This window comes from Vombatus ursinus, unplaced genomic scaffold (genome assembly GCF_900497805.2).
Source record: "Vombatus ursinus unplaced genomic scaffold, bare-nosed wombat genome assembly UNPS02000582.1, whole genome shotgun sequence".
NCBI classification, from domain to species: Eukaryota; Metazoa; Chordata; class Mammalia; order Diprotodontia; family Vombatidae; genus Vombatus; species Vombatus ursinus.
In genome coordinates, this window is record NW_020940360.1 from 12,719,726 (window position 1) to 12,736,789 (window position 17,064).

At 37.2% G+C, this 17,064-nt stretch overlaps 1 protein-coding gene across 5 annotated transcripts in view; it reads left to right on the plus strand.

Annotated features, from left to right (window-relative positions):
• Nucleotides 1-17,064, plus strand: part of ANKRD6 (ankyrin repeat domain 6) — a 278,033-nt gene that overhangs the window by 667 nt on the left and 260,302 nt on the right. The gene's annotated exons all lie outside the window — the stretch shown is intronic.

Sequence of the window (17,064 nt, forward strand, 5' to 3'; positions counted from 1 at the left end):
CCAGAGGGATCCAGGATGCACAAATTGTTAAGAACCCCTGCCGTAAGGGGCACCACCCAGTAGAATGTAAGCTCTTTGAGTACAGGGACTGCAGGAGTTCCATCTGAGTTCAGGTCTAGGCACATAGTAGGAGGCGCTTGCTTGTCGTTAAGGAAAACATGTTTGTGCTCTCTTTGGTCCGCTTGGTTTCGACCAGAATTCCCGAGGCTCTGGTAATTTATCTTTGTATGGATAAATCACTCTTCTAAACCTGGGGGCCTCAGGAAGCGGGGTGGGGATGGTGCTTCAATCCTCTCACCGCCACTCCCTTCTTCACTCGCAACTTTTCAAAACATGGCCTTTAGGATAAGGGAGGGGGATTGAATGGATGCTGCCGTTCTTTCTGAAAGACCTTGCACTGGTGGATTTGGGGATAGATTAGGAAACCTCTCTGACTAAAGCCATTCTTTTCCACTGGCTGTAGTAAAGTTTATAGAGTTATCAGGTGTCATCTCCCTGGGCTCTGGTAACCAAGTACTTCAGTTGGTTTGAGCCCTGAGGGTAACAGAGTATTTGGTTTGGCTTGGGTTGTGGTTTTATTGGGGGGTTTCCTGTACCTTTTCACCACCCCCTGTGACTTAGAGGTGACAGTAAAGTCAGCCAAGAATATACTTCTTACTTTATGAGCTATTTGGGAGATTTGGGGGGGGGGGGGTTTGGGAGGAGAGGGCAGCAATGCTAACATGATAATCTTTTGTTCATACATGTTCTCTTTTTTATTGAAAAGCCGTCTCAGGAGAAAAAAAAAAACTAAGCATTTTCACAGTGACCTGTTTATGTAATAGTCTTAGAGAACTTGTAACTGAGAAACAAGCATTGAAAGAAAGCATACTTAAAAGTGAGGCTGAAACCACACACACACACACACACACACACACACACACACACCCCTTTAAAAGACTTGCAGCTCAATTCTGTGTTTTGTCCTTAACTATTCTAGCTGAAGGCTTTATTTTTTTCCCCTTCATTTGTTACATTGGCAAGAGATAGGTACGTGTGTTGAGCCAATTCTGTGGAGGCTCGATCTCATCCAACTACCCTGGAGGGTGCAAATTAAAGGGAAAAAAACCCCAACAACTGCTGCTTGAATTCTGAAGAATCGTAAGAAAAAAATTTGCTTCCATGTCTACTAGAGTATTTTCATGCAAATTGTCCAGGAATATTGTGTAAGATTTTAAATACTAAACTGGCTACCATTGTAGGATCTCTTTAAGAGAAGTTTTGACTGAGATTCTTATTTTTCTGGTTGTCAGCTCTAACAGTTTTTTTTTAAAGACACTTATGTGGTTCACTGTGCTCTACCTAATGACATTTTTCTATTTGCTTTAAAGTAAAAATTTCATTTTCAGGGAAGGTCTGAGGTATGTTAGTCATAGATAAGTCCTTTATATTGGGAGAGGGAGTGAGGATGTATCAGGAACAACTTAAAATGCAATTAGCCCAGAGATAAGGACAGGAATAGATGAGGGTGGTGGTGGGGTAAATATTATGATTAGGAAGGCATATTTAGGAGCTAAGCAACATCCCTATCATAGAATCATATATAGAGGATTGAAAAGTGCTTTCCTCACAACAACAACCTTGTGAGATAAGTAGTGCAATCATTAACCCAGTTTTACCGATGAGGAAACTGAGGGTCAGAGAGGTAAATTGATTTTGTCCAGGATCACAGGTCTTTCACAAATGGTGAAACAGAAAATTTTAACATAAGTTTTCTGACAGCAGTTATAGTGCTCTATTTATACCAAGTAGCAAAAAGAACCTTGGATGTCATCCAGTTCAATTCCTTCCGTTTCAAAGGAAGAAAACCGAGGACCTGAGGTATTAGGTGAATTGCTCAAAGTGGAAGCGCCTAGGCAGGGGTGGGGAACCTGCAGCTTTTGGATTCAGTCAAAGGGAGGAACTTGAGGACCTAGAGGGCCTGGAGGCTGCAGGTTCCCCACCCCTGGCCTAGAGTAAGCGCTGAGTTTCCTGATTTAATAGTCTGGTGCCTTTTCCATTATACTATATAATACACACACACACACACACACACACACACATATATATATATATATATATATATATATACGTATATATATATCACCTGTTCTCACCTTTATATTCTACTTAAAGTATGCCATTATGTAAGAAGACCATAATTTTGAATTTAGGAAAGAGATATGTTAGGGATTATTTTTTTTTTATTACAAGAGGATCCTTAAGTTTACAACAGAATCTACCACAAGATTCTTTGAAATTATGAGCTATGCTAACTAGTTAGTGATTGTTCCTCACTAAGGTGTGGCAAATTTTGAAGAATGCAAGTGTTGTGACCTTTTATTTTTCACAGCATCTTGCATCTCCTCCCTTACTGTTGTTTGCCAGCTTTTGCCTGAGTCTGGGCAGGTTGAGATGCCAATAGTTTAATGGATGGAGGAGGGCAGACAGCTGGCTGGCACAGGAGAGGAAGGTGGAGAGGCAGAGACTCTTCTTATGTCTCCAAGAAAATTGGCAAGTGGGTTTTAGACTAAAAAAGACTGGGAAATACTAAGGACATACTTCTAAAACATGATTGAATTCCCCTAAATGACCTTTTCATAAAAATTTTAAGGAGTATAAATGAAGAGAAAGAAACTTGTGTGTAGATTTATTACATGCACCTGCTGTGAAGTAAAATGTTTATTGCTAAGTTTAGAACCATCAAAAGTTTAAAATAAATTGTCTCCCCAAATAAATTGTAAGCTCCTTGAAGGCTCATGCTATTCTTTTTCGTCTTGTATTCTTAGTATTTAGCAACAGTGCCTTGCTGCATAGTAGCTAGTTAATAGATGTTTGTTGTTCCATTTAATTGTATTTATTTTTCAGGTCATGATTCATTGTTAAACTTCTTACCACTCCCTACAGTAGAAAAGATTGGATGGTAATAATTAAGATCTGAATCACATTTACAATGTAACATCCTGTGTTATAACTCTGTATTTGGGTCTTTAGTACTGAATAGGCTGTAAGCTGCAACTGGGGAAAGACAATGTCTTGTCTAAACTTAGTATCCCCTGTCTCTCCCACCCCACCAGCACCTGGGTACTTCATCAAGTAGGTACTGAATACATGCTTAATGAATGAATTTATTTTCCTTTTTTTGCTCACTAAGCAGACTCTAAACTATAAATTATCATTAAGTGAGGTATTGTACCTACTAGAACAGTGGCATAGATGACTTATTATGTTGAATGTTAGGGCGGACACATCTCCTGAATGGATTTGATATCTGTTGGGGGTAAAGGTTGTTAACAACTTTTCTGTTGTTTATATTTGTTCCTAATTTGATCTACATAGTTTTTTTTCCCCTAATCTTCCTGATGGGCTGATATTTCCCATCTATTTATTAATTCTTTCCTCCCCCACTCCCCATTCAATTACAGGAAGCTTGGAGAGCATAAGTAATCCTGCTAGGGAGTTCTCTCCATTCTAAAAGTTAGTTAGAATTTTTCTTTTTGGTATCTCAAACTCAACATAATCAAAATTGTATTTGTTATCTTTTCCGAAAAACTTATCCCAGTAGGTACTTCCTTCTTTTTTAATTGAGGGTCCAGTCACCCTGATTGGCAACCATGGTATTACCTTTGATTCATCACTCTCCCTAATTGTACATATCCAGTTGGGTGCCAAATCTTTGCATTTCTACCACCATAATATTTCTCACATCTATACTTTCCCACCTGTCTCTCTGTCTCTGTCTCTGTCTCTCTGTCTCTGTCTCTCTCTGTCTCTCTCTCTCTCTCTCACACACACACACACACACACACACACACACACACACACAGAGCCTTGAGTTCCTAATCAACTCTTAACTAGATTACTGCAATGGCCTCCTAATTTCTCTTCCTTTTCTGAAGTTCCTTCTCATTTTTCATATTCCTACCAAAGTGATTTTCCCAAATTACAAATCTGACCATGCTATTTCTCCTAGGTAATAACCTTCAATAGCTCTCTACTGCCTCCAGGATCAAATATAAACTCTTTTTAGCTTTTAAAGCCCATCACAACATGACTTCAACCTAACTTTCTAAACTTATTGAAATGGGAAAGTATTTATTAAGTGCTTATTGTGCTGTTCTAAGCACTGTGCTGTATATCTGGCCTAGAAGTAGATTTTCTACTTGTATGCTTCTATTCGAGTCAGTTCCTGCTTTCAAAAGGTTCACATTCTATTGAGGAAAACTACATATGGGAGAGTTCAGCTGCATGGTGGATTCTTGGTGCTTAGGGTGTGTCTTTGGGAAGAGAAGATCGTGGTAGTCTCTGGATGAGCAAGATCCAGAGGAATGAGTATAGTTGTCAAGGACTTCAAATAGGTTCATTCTCATTTATTACACTCTGTGGTCTAAACTTCTTTCCATTCCTTACACATGATCTCTGAACCTTCGTCCAGGCTTTATTCATTCCACAAATGTACTTCCATCTTCTGTGTCTCAGTATCATGCATTTCCTTCAAAATTCTGCTCAAGTGACATCTTCTAAATGAAGTCTTTCCAGATCTCTCCACAAAATTTACCTTGTATTCATTTTCTATATATTAATTTATAAAATGTTGTCTCTGCCAATAGACTGTGTGCTCTGTGAAGGCAAGTCCAAGGAACAGTTACTCCAATTTGACAGGAGAATGAAGGAGAATAGTGCAAAATAAGTTTTGAGAATTGGTTGGAACTAATTTGTGGAGAGCTTTAAAGGGATCTGAGAAGTTTATTTTTCACCCTAGAGGCAAAGAGGAAGGTCTTTGAGCAAAGGAATGACATGGTCAGATTGGCACTTTTGGAAGATCATTTTGCCAAGGGCACAGAGGAAATTGGAAGACTAAGAGCAGAGAGACCAGTAAGGAAGTTATTAACAGTAGTTTAGGTAAGAAGTGATGGCTTATGGGGAGAGGAGATAGATGAAAGATTTCATTTTATATTTTAATTATATATTATATTTATAACAATTAGATTTTATATTTGTAATAATCACTACCACTAAATAGGATAGAGGGGAGGGCTTACTTACTCCTCCATTAAGGGCCCCTGCTAAGTATTGGACCCATGCACATGGACCAGGTTCGAATCTGAGGAAGCCTGACCCTCCAGAGAGGAGTCAAATTCTTGTCTTACTATTTCTGACTCTTATACCCTGACACTGAAGTCCTGAGGAAAATTATTTAAGGCTTAGGTATTTTGGCTCATATCTAGGGTCTCCTTAAAGGGGATTGGGGAGATTAAAAATATACTCAATATGTAACATTCATCAGATAAAGAACAGCTCTTTATTTCGTCTAAAGATGAAATAGAAATGCTTAGCACACATAACCCACAAGTATTTCACCTCTGTTCTACAATGTTCAAACAGTCCTGTCCAGGTCCATGTCTTTTGGCAAGTCAGGCCGTGGTTTGGACTTTTCCTCTTATCAGTAATCATGAAAGTATAGTAAATTCAAAGAGACTACATACTGCCTTGTACAGAGGATTCCATCTCCAAGACTGACCAGGAGCAGCGTATGATAGGTATTTTGTCACCTATGATCAGGCAAATAAATGCAAAGCAGAAGAGGCAGCCAAAGAGGCCTAGGCTCAAGCTCACCTAGCTGAGCAGAAGTTCTGTTTGCCATGTGGGAGTAGTCACCTTGCTGTCACCTCTCACGAGAAGTGATGGAGTTATGTGATACGACCTGGAGGATCAAAATAAGAGAAGGGGGGGGGAAGAAGATGGAGGAAAGGGGGGAGAGAATGAGGAAAGGGAGAGAGAGAGAGAGAGAGAGAGAGAGAGAGAGAGAGAGAGAGAGAGAGAGAGTAGAGTGAGTCCTTAGTGAGCCACTCATCACATATTAGTGGCCAGCCCTATCTATCTCTTCCCCTTCAGCCATCACAGGATGAGGGACTGGGGGATCACCTAAGTTTTACTGCATCATTCTAAAGTGACAGGTCCTTCAGAGGTGAGCATGCTTCCACAGAAGTGACAAGGATTACTTAGCTCACACTCCTGCATGCTTCATGAGGTTACAGCACTTACTACACATGTATATGCAGAAAAAATAGTTTTTTTTTTCAATCATCCCATCTGCTTATTTGTTTTTCCTCTTATTCTGCTCATCTCCTACTTCTTGAGCTTTCTTCTGTTCAGGAACCAGTATACTGTACATTGTGTTTTGTACATTGTTCTGCTTTTATTTTGAATAGGAGTTCAAAATCTTATCTTTCTTTAGGATTTTTACTATCTTTTTTAAAAGTAGCATGATTGAGGGGCAGCAAGGTGGTGCAGTAGATAGAGCACTGGCCCTGCAGTCAGGAGGACCTGAGTTCAAATCCGGCCGCAGGCACTTGACACTAGCTATGTGACCCTGGGCAAGTCACTTAACCCCAATCGCCTCACCAAAAAAAAAAAAAAAAGAGCATGATTGGGTTTAAAAATACAACAATTTAATTTTTTAAAAAATTAAGATTTCAGAATGCAAAATAGAACACTAAAACATAACATTTCTTATTAAAATGATACAAGTGACATTTAGTTGTTCTTACTTTTAAAAAAGAGATTAACCGAGTTTGACCATCCGTTTAACAATATTTGTTAAAATCTAAATAAAGTATGTGCAGATTCTTTTTTTTTTTTTAGTTTTCAGGTGATTGGGGTTAAGTGACTTGCCTAGAGTCACACAGCTAGTAAGTTCCAAGTGTTTGCTCTGAGGCTGGATTTGAACTCAGGTCTTCCTGATTTCAGGACCTGTGCTCTATCCACTGCGCCACCTAGCTGCCCCATGCAGATTCTGATGTACACTGAAATCATTTGGAGAATACCTGAATCTTAAAATACATCACTTTATGACAACAGAGCATAGAGAGTGCTGTACTTGAGCGCAGGACTATCTAAGTTTTAATTCTGCCTCATAATCTTCCTAGCTGTGGGACCTCAGGCAAATCACTCAGCTTCTCTGAACATCATATTCCTCAGCTGTAAAAAAAAATAGATATCTGTGGCATTTAGCTCACAAGATTGTTGTGAGGATGACATGAGATACCTGTGAAGTGCTTTGTGAACCTTAAAGCATTGTTTAAATGACATTCTTTTTTTATTTTTTTTAAATTTATGGAATAAAACAAGCGTTTTCATAACAGTATAATAAAAAATATGATTGCGCATGAAACTGCAAATTTGTTACATGTAACTTGCTATTCCTTTTTAATATATAATAACTTTATCATGTAAATTTCTTTTTTTTCTTCCCTCCTCCCCCTCCCTGCCCTAGAGATGGCTACCATTAGACACAAATAGGCATATATATGTAAAATTATTCTATACATCTATTTATCAGTTCTTTCTCTGTATGCAGATACCACCTTTCTTTATATGTCCTTTATAGTTAACTTGGGTATTTATAATAGACAAAATGCTTTATTCGCTCAAAGTCATTCTTAAAACAATATTGTTGTTACTGTATACAATGTTCTCTTGGTTCTGCTCATTTTGTTCTTCATTATTTCATTCAGGTCTGTCCTTGTTTTTCTAAGATCATCGAGCTCATCATTTCTAATTTTTTTTCATTCTTTTTGAATGAGTGTAGATAGAAAATGGTCCTGGGATAAATCACTGTTCTGCTATGATTTTTTAAAAAATACTTAATGCTGTATGGATTAGTATATGAGGGATAAAATATTAGGTTTTTTATTTTGAATAGAAGTATTAGGATATAAGCCATCCTTTTTCAGCTCACTGAAAGCATCCCTAGTACAATTCCACTATCAGAGAGAATAGCAGGAATTTATATACACATGCCCCATCTTGTTCCCATGTGATTTTGAGCTCTTCTCCTAGCTCTCCATGTTTTTAGAACATTTCATTTCCTGTAGCTTGGAGACTGATTACTTGACACAGCATCACCTATTAAGAACATTCTTCTTAAGTGTTCATGGATTTGTGTTATACCTTGGCAATGGTGGGTACTAGTTTAGTCTGTGATGATGGTTCAGTTCTAGTACATTTTATTGGTTTAATTCTCTAGAATATTTTGGGATTTGCATTTGTAGTATGAAGATTTGTTGTCTTTTACTCCATGAAAGAGAGTGAACTTCTCTTTAATGCTAGCTACCAAGTCATGTCTTCTTAGGTATTTTACTGATAGGTGTTAAGTTTTTACATCCTAAAGTGAAGTGTTACATGGTTTTTACCTTTTCTTTGTATTAATGTATTCTAATTACTGTGTCTGGGCTCTTTCTATAAAGGTAACCCTTCCATCATTTCTGGTGGCTTTGACCTGGCCCCGAATTGCCGTCATAAACCCCTATTTCCCCAAACTAATACACATGACTCGGCCTTTTGTTTGATGTTACTTTGCTGACATATTGTTGGCTGAGTGCATGCAGATATAACCCATGGAAGGCCTTTTGATTCTGTTCTTGGATCTTAGCCATTTTGTAGGCTTCATCCAGAATTAAGCCTCTTTTGGTTTCATTTATCAAATCTACTGGCTTATATCTGTTACCAGGCTCTACATTTCTTGATGAAGTGATGTCTGCTTTTTCCAAAAGTATTCCTGAGGGTTTTTGACCTCATGATGCTCTAAGAATGTCTATCAGCCCTCTTCTTCCTTTTTTTGATGAGAAAGTATTAACCTTTTTATAGCTACCTTAGGTTGATGGGCCCTGTATTTCTTTAATATTATTTGGGTTTTTGTGAGGTTGCTTTCCAAACTTGTTATGGTCTATTTTATTATTCTGAAAGTGTACATGAAAATTATTATTGCTTAGGTGTTAATTGTTTTCAATGTGTTCTTCCCAGATTTGATTTCAGGATGGCTGTAAATCTCAAATCTATTCAGCCTCAGCCTCATGGTTGATAATTTTATCCTCAATGTCTGTTTCCTGGGAGGGACCAGGGTATTTGTAGGTATCACATTCATGCATTGGTTCAAAGGACCCCTGGATCCAAGCTTGAAACTTGAAAGTTAGACTGAAGTCTATCTTTCTTTGATGGACATTGAGAATTTTACATTTATCAAGTCCAAATCATACTTTGATATTATTGGTGGATATAATTTCATAAAATACTTATTTTATGTATTTTTCAGTGGAGGAATATAGTTTGATCTCATCTTTGTAAATTAGGTGATTAATAAGATGTTTTGGTTTGACTCCTTTCTTTTTTTAAAAAAATTTTTCTTTTTTTATTTAGTATTTTACTTTTTTCCCCAGTTACATGTAAAAATAATTTTTAACATTCGTTCTTAAAACTTTGAGTTCCAAATTCTCTCCCTTCCTCCCTCCTGACCTCCACCCCCCTATTGAAAGGGCTAACAATTCGATATAGGTTACACATGCATAGTCATGCAAAACATTTCCATTATTAGTCATGTTGTGAAAGAAAACATGGACCAAAAAAAAAACCCTCAAGAAAAATAAAGAAGTTTGTGTAAAAAAAAAAAGTATGCTTCAATCTGTATTCAGATACCATGAGTTCTTTCTCTGGGGATGGATAGCATTTTTCATTTTAAGTCCTTCAGAGTTGTCTCAGATCATTGTATTGCTGAGAATAGCTAAGTCATTCATAGCTGATCATCTTAGAATATTGAATATTGCTGTTAACTTTGTACACAGTACATTTCACTTTGCATCAGTTTAAGTAAGTCTTTCCAGGTTTTTCTGAGAGCATCAGGCTCATCATTTCCTATAGTACAATAGTATTCCATCATAATCATATGCCACAATTTGTTCAGCCATTCCCCAATGATGGGCATCCCCTCAGTTTCCAATTCTTTGCCACCAGAAAAAGAGCTCCTATAAATATTTTTGTACATATAGGAGCTTTTTCTTTTAGTCTTTTATCTCTTTTGAGATACATACGTAGTAGTGGTATTGCTAGGTCAAAGGATATGCATGGTTTTATAGCCATTTGGGCATAGTTCCAAATTGCTGTACAGAATAGTTGAATCAGTTCAGAACTCCACCAGCAGTGCACTAATGTCTCATTTTCCCCATATTCCTTCCAACATTTGTCATTTTCCTTTTCTGACCTGTTAGCTAATCTAATAGGTATTGAGGTAGTAGCTCAGAATTGTTTTAATTTGCATTTTTCCAATCAATAGTGAATAAGAGCATTTTTTCATATGGCTATAGATAGCTTTGATTACGTCTGAGAACTTCGTATCTTTTGATCATTTATCAATTGGGGAATGCCTCCTATTTTTATAAATTTGACTCGGTTCTCTATATGTTTGAGAAATGAGGCCTTTATCAGAGAAACTTGCTTCAAAATATTTTTCACAGTTACTCTTGCTAATTGTATTTCCTTCCATTCTATTCCCATTCCAGTTTATTCTATTCTCTCTCTCCTTTCACCCTACCCCTTCTCAAAAGTGTTTTGCTTCTGACTACCCTCTCCCCCAATCTGCCCTCCCTTCTATCACCACCCCCTCTTCTCTTATCCCCTTTCCCTCCTACTTTCCTGTAGGGGAAGATAATATTTCTATACCTAATTGAGTGTGTATGCTGTTTTCCCTTTGAGCTAATTCTTATGAGAGTAAGGTTCATTCACTCTGCCTTACCTTCCCCCTCTTTGCCTCTGCTGTGAAAACTTTTTCTTGCCTCTTTTATGTGAGATAACTTACCCCATTCTACCTCTCCCTTTCCCTTTGTCCCAGTACATTTCTCTGTCACCCTTTAATTTTAGTTTTTTAGATAGCATCCCTTCATATTCAACTCAAACCTGTACCCGCTGTCTATATATACACTTCTTCTCACTGTCCTAACAATGACAAACTTCTTATGAGTTACAGGTATCATCTTCCCATGTAGGAATGTGAACAGTTTAACCTTATTAAGTCCCTTATGATTTCCCTTTCATGTTTACCTTTTTATGCTTCTCTTGAGTCTTGTATTTGAAAGTCATATTTTCTATTCAGCTCTGGTCTTTTCATCAAGAATGCTTGAAAGTCTTCTGTTTCATTGAACATCTCATTTCCCATTTTCAGTTTTGCTGGGTAGGTGATTCTTGGTTATAATCCTAGCTCCTTTGCCCTCCAGAATATTATATTCCAAGCCCTCTAATCCTTTAATGTAGAAGCTGCTAAATCTTGTATTATCCTGATTGTGGCTCCACTATACTTGAATTATTTCTTTCTGGCTGCTTGCAATATTTCTCCTTGACCTAGGAACTTTGGAATTTGGCTATAATATTCTGGCAGTTTTCATTTTGGGATCTTTTCCAGGAGGTAATTGATGGATTCTTTCAATTTCTATTTTACGCTCTGGTTCTAGAATATCAGGGCAGATTTCCTTGATAATTTCTTGAAAGATGATGTTGAGGCTCTTTTTTTTGACCATGGCTTTCAAATAGTCCAATAATTTTAAAATTATCTCTCCTGGATCTATTTTCCAGGTCAGTTGTTTTTCCAGTGAGATATTTTATGTTGTCTTCTATTTTTTTTTTGTTCTTTTGGTTTTGTTTTATTGTTTCTTGACTTCTCATAATTAGTCATTAGCTTCCATTTGCTCAATTCTAATTTTCAAAGAATTATTTTCTTCAGTGAGTTTTTGTACCTCCTTTTCCATTTGGTCACTTCTGCTTTTTAAGGCATTCTTCTCCTCATTGGCTTTTGGTACCTCTTTTACCATTTGGCGTATTCTGTTTTTTAAGATGTTATTTTCTTCAGTATTTTTTGTGTCTTCTTTACCCAGCTGTTGACTCATTTTTCATGATTTACTTGCATCACTCTCATTTCTCTTCCCAATTTTTCCTCTGCCTTTCTTATTTGATTTTCAAAATCCTTTTTGAGCTCTTCCATGGCTTGAAACCAATTCATATTTTTCTTGGAGGCATTGGATGTTGGAACTTTGACTTTGTTATCTTTTTCTGAGTGTATGTTTTGATCTTCCTTGTCACCATAGTAGCTTTCTGTGGTCAGAATTTTTTTCTGTTGTTTGCTCACTTTCCCCACCAATTTTTTTTTTACTTTTAGCTCTTTGTTAAAGTAGGGCTCTGCTTCCAGGGTGGAAGGGGCACTATCCCAAGCTTCAGGGGTTTTGTGCAGCTGTTTTCAGAGATACCTCTAGGGACCTGTAAGTTTTCAGTTCTTCTAAGGTGGTATGATCTAAAGAGGTGTGTTTACTCCTCTCCTGGCCTGTGCTGTGGTCTATGAGTGACCATAAGCACTCTTTTCTGCCCTGGAACTGTGAAGAGGGTCCCCACTCCACTGTGATCATAAACTCTACTATCCTAGTGCTCCGCTTCACCCTGGGACTGCCACCTAGGACTGTGACCTGGATCTAAGGATGGGCAAAGCAACAGAGTCCTGCCTCAGTGCTAGCAAAGAGACTCCTGTAATCTCCTTCTGATCAGTTGTTTGGTCCCTTTACCATCTGTGGGCTGAGAGCTCTGGAAGCAGCTGCTGCCACTGCTGATTCAGCGGCTCTCAAGGCCTGCTCCTGGTATGCTAGAGCCTGGTCTACACTGGCATGGCCTATGCTGTACTGTGCTCTGCTCTCTCCAAAGTGTAATAGACCTTTCCTGCTGACCTTCTAAGTTGTCTTTGGCTGGAAAAGCATTTCACCTCATCCTTTTGTGGGTTCTGCTGCTCTAGGAGTTATTTTATGGCATTGTTTAAAGGTGTTGGGGGGAAGGGTTTTGGGGAGAGTTCGGGTGAGTCATTGCCTTTTCTCCTCTATCATGGCTCTGGGTTTGACTTCTTTAAATTGAATCCATATTTAGTTATTTTTAGGCGAGATAATAATGGATTTAAATCAGGTGATGGTTTTAAAAGTATGATGGGCTTAAATTAGCTCTTATTATTTTAAATTATCTCCTTGAAAAATGCCACATTTTATATTAATTGTTCTTGACACTATTGTGTTGGTGGTAAGTTTTAAGTAGAAAACTGTTTTCCTTATGGACATCAAATGCTTTAGTGTTCTCATTACATGTGGGTCTATCTTATATATTTGAAGCACATTAATACATGTATATAGTCAAAGTACATGAATAAGCCATGAGTGTGGAATGAAGTCAAAGTCTTTGAAATAATCGGCAAAGGCAGTATAAATGTTACGTAGTTTTCAAGCAGCTTATTCACTAATAACTGGATCAAGAATAAATTGCTCTAGGGAGCAGCTGGGTGGTGCAGTAGATAGAGCTCTGGCCCTGGAGTCAGGAGGATCTGAGTTCAAATGCGGCCTCAGATGAAACACTTGACACTTAATAGTTGTATGACCCTGGGCAAGTCACTTGACCCCATTGCCTTGCAAAACAAAACAAAACAAAAACAATAAATTGCTCTTATTTGTTCAGATATCCCTGGTGCTTTTTGAAAATGCCATTTTTCATCTTGAACCAATAGATTATTTTCTTGTGGTTATAGTTTTTGGTGATATTATTATTTTTTCAGTGGAATTCAGAAAAATTCCTGGGATAAATTGCTATCCTGTTATTCTTTTATATTTAATGTTTTATATAGTATTACTGAGATGGATAAAATAACTTCTTTTTGTAATTGAAATATTGGAATGTAAGTTTACATCTTCTGTAGGTTAACTGAAGCATTTTTGGGACAACTCTTGTCACAGATGGGCTGGATGGGGATGAAATATATACCCCATCCTGTTCCTGCATAGTTTTAATTTCTTCAAACTCTTAGTTGTAATATATTTGAAATTATACTAAAAAACTGAATAATAAAGAATAATTGAATAAGAAAGAAATCCATAAAGATTTAGCAAACCTATGTGAGGAGATATTCAAGTGTGTAGCTGTGAAAAAGAATTTCACAGTTCCAGGGCAGAAAAGAGTGCTTATGGTCACTCATAGATCAGAGCACAGGCCAGGAGAGGAGTAAACACACCTCTTTAGATCATACCACCTTAGTAAAACTGAAAACTTACAGCTCAACACTGTGATCATTTTGTTTGAAAATAACATTTATGTTCATGACTTTTTGATGTTTCAACCATTTATTACTGTTTCAATGGCAAAGGGAGTGTCTCTTTACCTGTACTCTCCAGCATACTGAAACAGGTGAGGAGATATTCAAGTGAGTAGCTGTGAAAAAGAATTTCTGAAGATCTCTATATTTCAAAAGCTTTTCATTATACTTAACTCACTAATTATCAGCATTTGTTATCTCAACATCTGTTAAAATCTCGTTCCTAAGTTTTATGGGGCAGTGTTACAGTAGGGTGATTGCAGGCACCAGTTAAGTCTGATAACTTATCATTATTATTATGTATCATTATTTTGTTTGATACTTGAAATATCCCTGTGAGGAAATTCCAGAGGACTCATAATGAAACATGCTACGTACCTCCTGAGAGAGAGGTTATGGGCTCTAATCACAAATTGAGGCATATTTCTTTTTGGACATGGTCAGTGAAGGAATTTGTTTTGCCAAGGCCAGCCCTTTCTATTTATTACACCAAGCAGAAGCTGCCACTCAGTTATAAATCAATGTAAGCAAAATATAACTGGGAAGACAATTTTACTGTGAATTTATAATGAAAATGCATTACAAAACCAACTTATTTTTAAAATTATTTTTAAATTTTTCTCTGATTGGTGGCCATTGCTCGTTTATTATTTCTTCTTGATATTTCACTAGATCAGTGACTATTTCTTCCCACCACTGTTAATCACAACCTGTCCATGCCTTCTCATCCTATTTTAACACTAATTCTGAATCTATTTCTAACCCTAACTCTGTTTCTCACTTTAATTACATTTCTAATTGTTTCCAGTTTGTGTTTGTGTTTCCAGGTTCAATACAGCTAGGTGAAGCAGAGGATAGAGCCCTGGTCCTGGAGTCAGGAAGACCTGCCTCAAACACTTAACTTGTATGACCCTGGGCAAGTCACAACCTCTGTCTGCCTCAGTTTCCTTAACTGTTACCTACCTTACAAGGTTGTTGTGAGAATCCAATGGGATATTTATAAAGTACTTAGCACATAGTAGGCACTTAATAAATGCTTGTTCTCTTCCCTTCCCTCCTATTTCCCCCTATATATTTACATTAGAATTCATAGAGGATCTGGAGAAGAAGCATCATGTAATGGAAAGGGTGTGGGATTTAGAGTATGGAGAAGTGAGTTTAATTCCCATGTTAGATACTTACCAGCCTTATAACCTTGGGCAAGTCATCTGCCTTTAGTCTTCCCATTTGCAAAGTGGGAAAAGTTAGAGTTGTACTATCTATCTCATAAGATGGTTGTAAATAACAGTCTTCAAACCTTAAAGTGCTATCGGTCAATCAATAAACACTTGTTAAGTACCTACTATGTGCCAGATACTGTACTAGGCATTGTGGATACAAATACAAAGAATGAAATAATCCCTATAGGCCATTAGTTTACATTCTTATGGAGGAGACTACAAATGAATGTAAAAATATACACAGTAAAATACAAAATTAATAAATACAAATATATATAAAGTAGTTTTTTTTGGCAGGGGCAATAGCAGTTGGAGGATAAGGAAAGGCTTCATGCAAAGCATGGTGCTTGAACTATATCCTAAAGGAAGAGAAGGCATCTGAGGTGGTGATAAAGAGAAAATGCATTCTAAGAATGGAATGGGGGCTGGCCACCACAAAGACGTGGAGTCAGGAGGTAGAATGTCATGTGTGAAGAACAGAGAGAAAGTAATTTTATCTGGATTACAGAATGCAGGAGAGGGAGCACTATGCAATGAGGTTGAAAGATAGGTTGAGGACAGATTGTAGAGGACTTTTAAAGCTAAATAGAGAAATTTGTATTTTTTCCTAGAGCCAATAGGCTGGAGTTGCTTGAGTAGGGGAGTTACTTGGTTAGATTTGCATTTATTGTCCTCAGATAATAGACGATATAGTCCATTACTAGACCACACTTAAAGCATTTCTAATATAGCAAGAACTCCCCAGAATTTTTGTTTCCCTGGTATAACCTTTCAGGACAAAACCTATCTTCATGATATGATGATACATGGAAGCAGGATCTGTGTGCAAGGCATCATTGTTAATATGCTGTTAACTACTTACATTCAATATATAGCTTTCCATTTCCCTCTGAGTCACCTACAATTATGATTGTTTTGAAATTAATGTTTCATTATTCCTAGCCATATGGCATCATTAGGAAAATACGTGTTCAAAAATATAATTTTGTGATAGCTTGGATTTACTGAAAACATATTTTCTCCAGAGATCAGCTCTACTTTTCTCCTTTTCATTTGTAGTGCTAGGTCATTGACTATTTACAAGTCTTGCATAAGATATATACTGTCAGATTAATTCATTAATTTCTATATTGTAATCTAGTAATATGAATTCTTCATCCACTTTGTTTTTCTTGTATGGATTGCGGGGTTGATTTCTCTTGAGTACATTTTCTAGGATATGACTGTATATAATCAATCACCTTATTACTTAATCTGAATGGGATAGAGAGGTTGCAAAAATAACTATTTGCAGCCTGTTTTATGCCTTTAATAGCTTAATTGTATCTAGTTAGTCAGTAAACATTATTAAATACCTACTATGTGGCAGGCACTATGCTAATAAGCACTGAGGATACAAAAAGAGGCAAAATACCATCCCTCCCCTTAAGGAGTTTACCATTTAGTAGAGGGAGAATCACAAGAAGTTTGAAGAGAAATGAAAAAGTTTGGAGGAGCCATTGTTAAAAGTGGCATAGTGAGTTGATGAGGGAGGTATAGATGGATTGCCTGGCAGTGGTGAGGGCCCAGATGAGGTTGTTTAACCTAAATCTGTAGTGGACTCAATCAGAACAGTTATATGATTTTCTCTTCATCCAGTAGCATGTGTGTAAGAGTAGATCATGGGAGTGATCCAAGACTGAAGCTCGGCAGGACACAGTTGGCAAACTGATAAAGGGAGAGGGGGGAAGATAAGGACTTGAGAATAGCACAGTATAGAGTTGAGTCTGTCTTTGAAACCTTCATTTCTAGCCACCTAATTTAAAATGAGTTTCCTTTTTCTTTTTTGCCCCCTTCAAAAAGTGATGCCCCTTATTTTCTTATTGATACTGACACAATAATCATTTAACT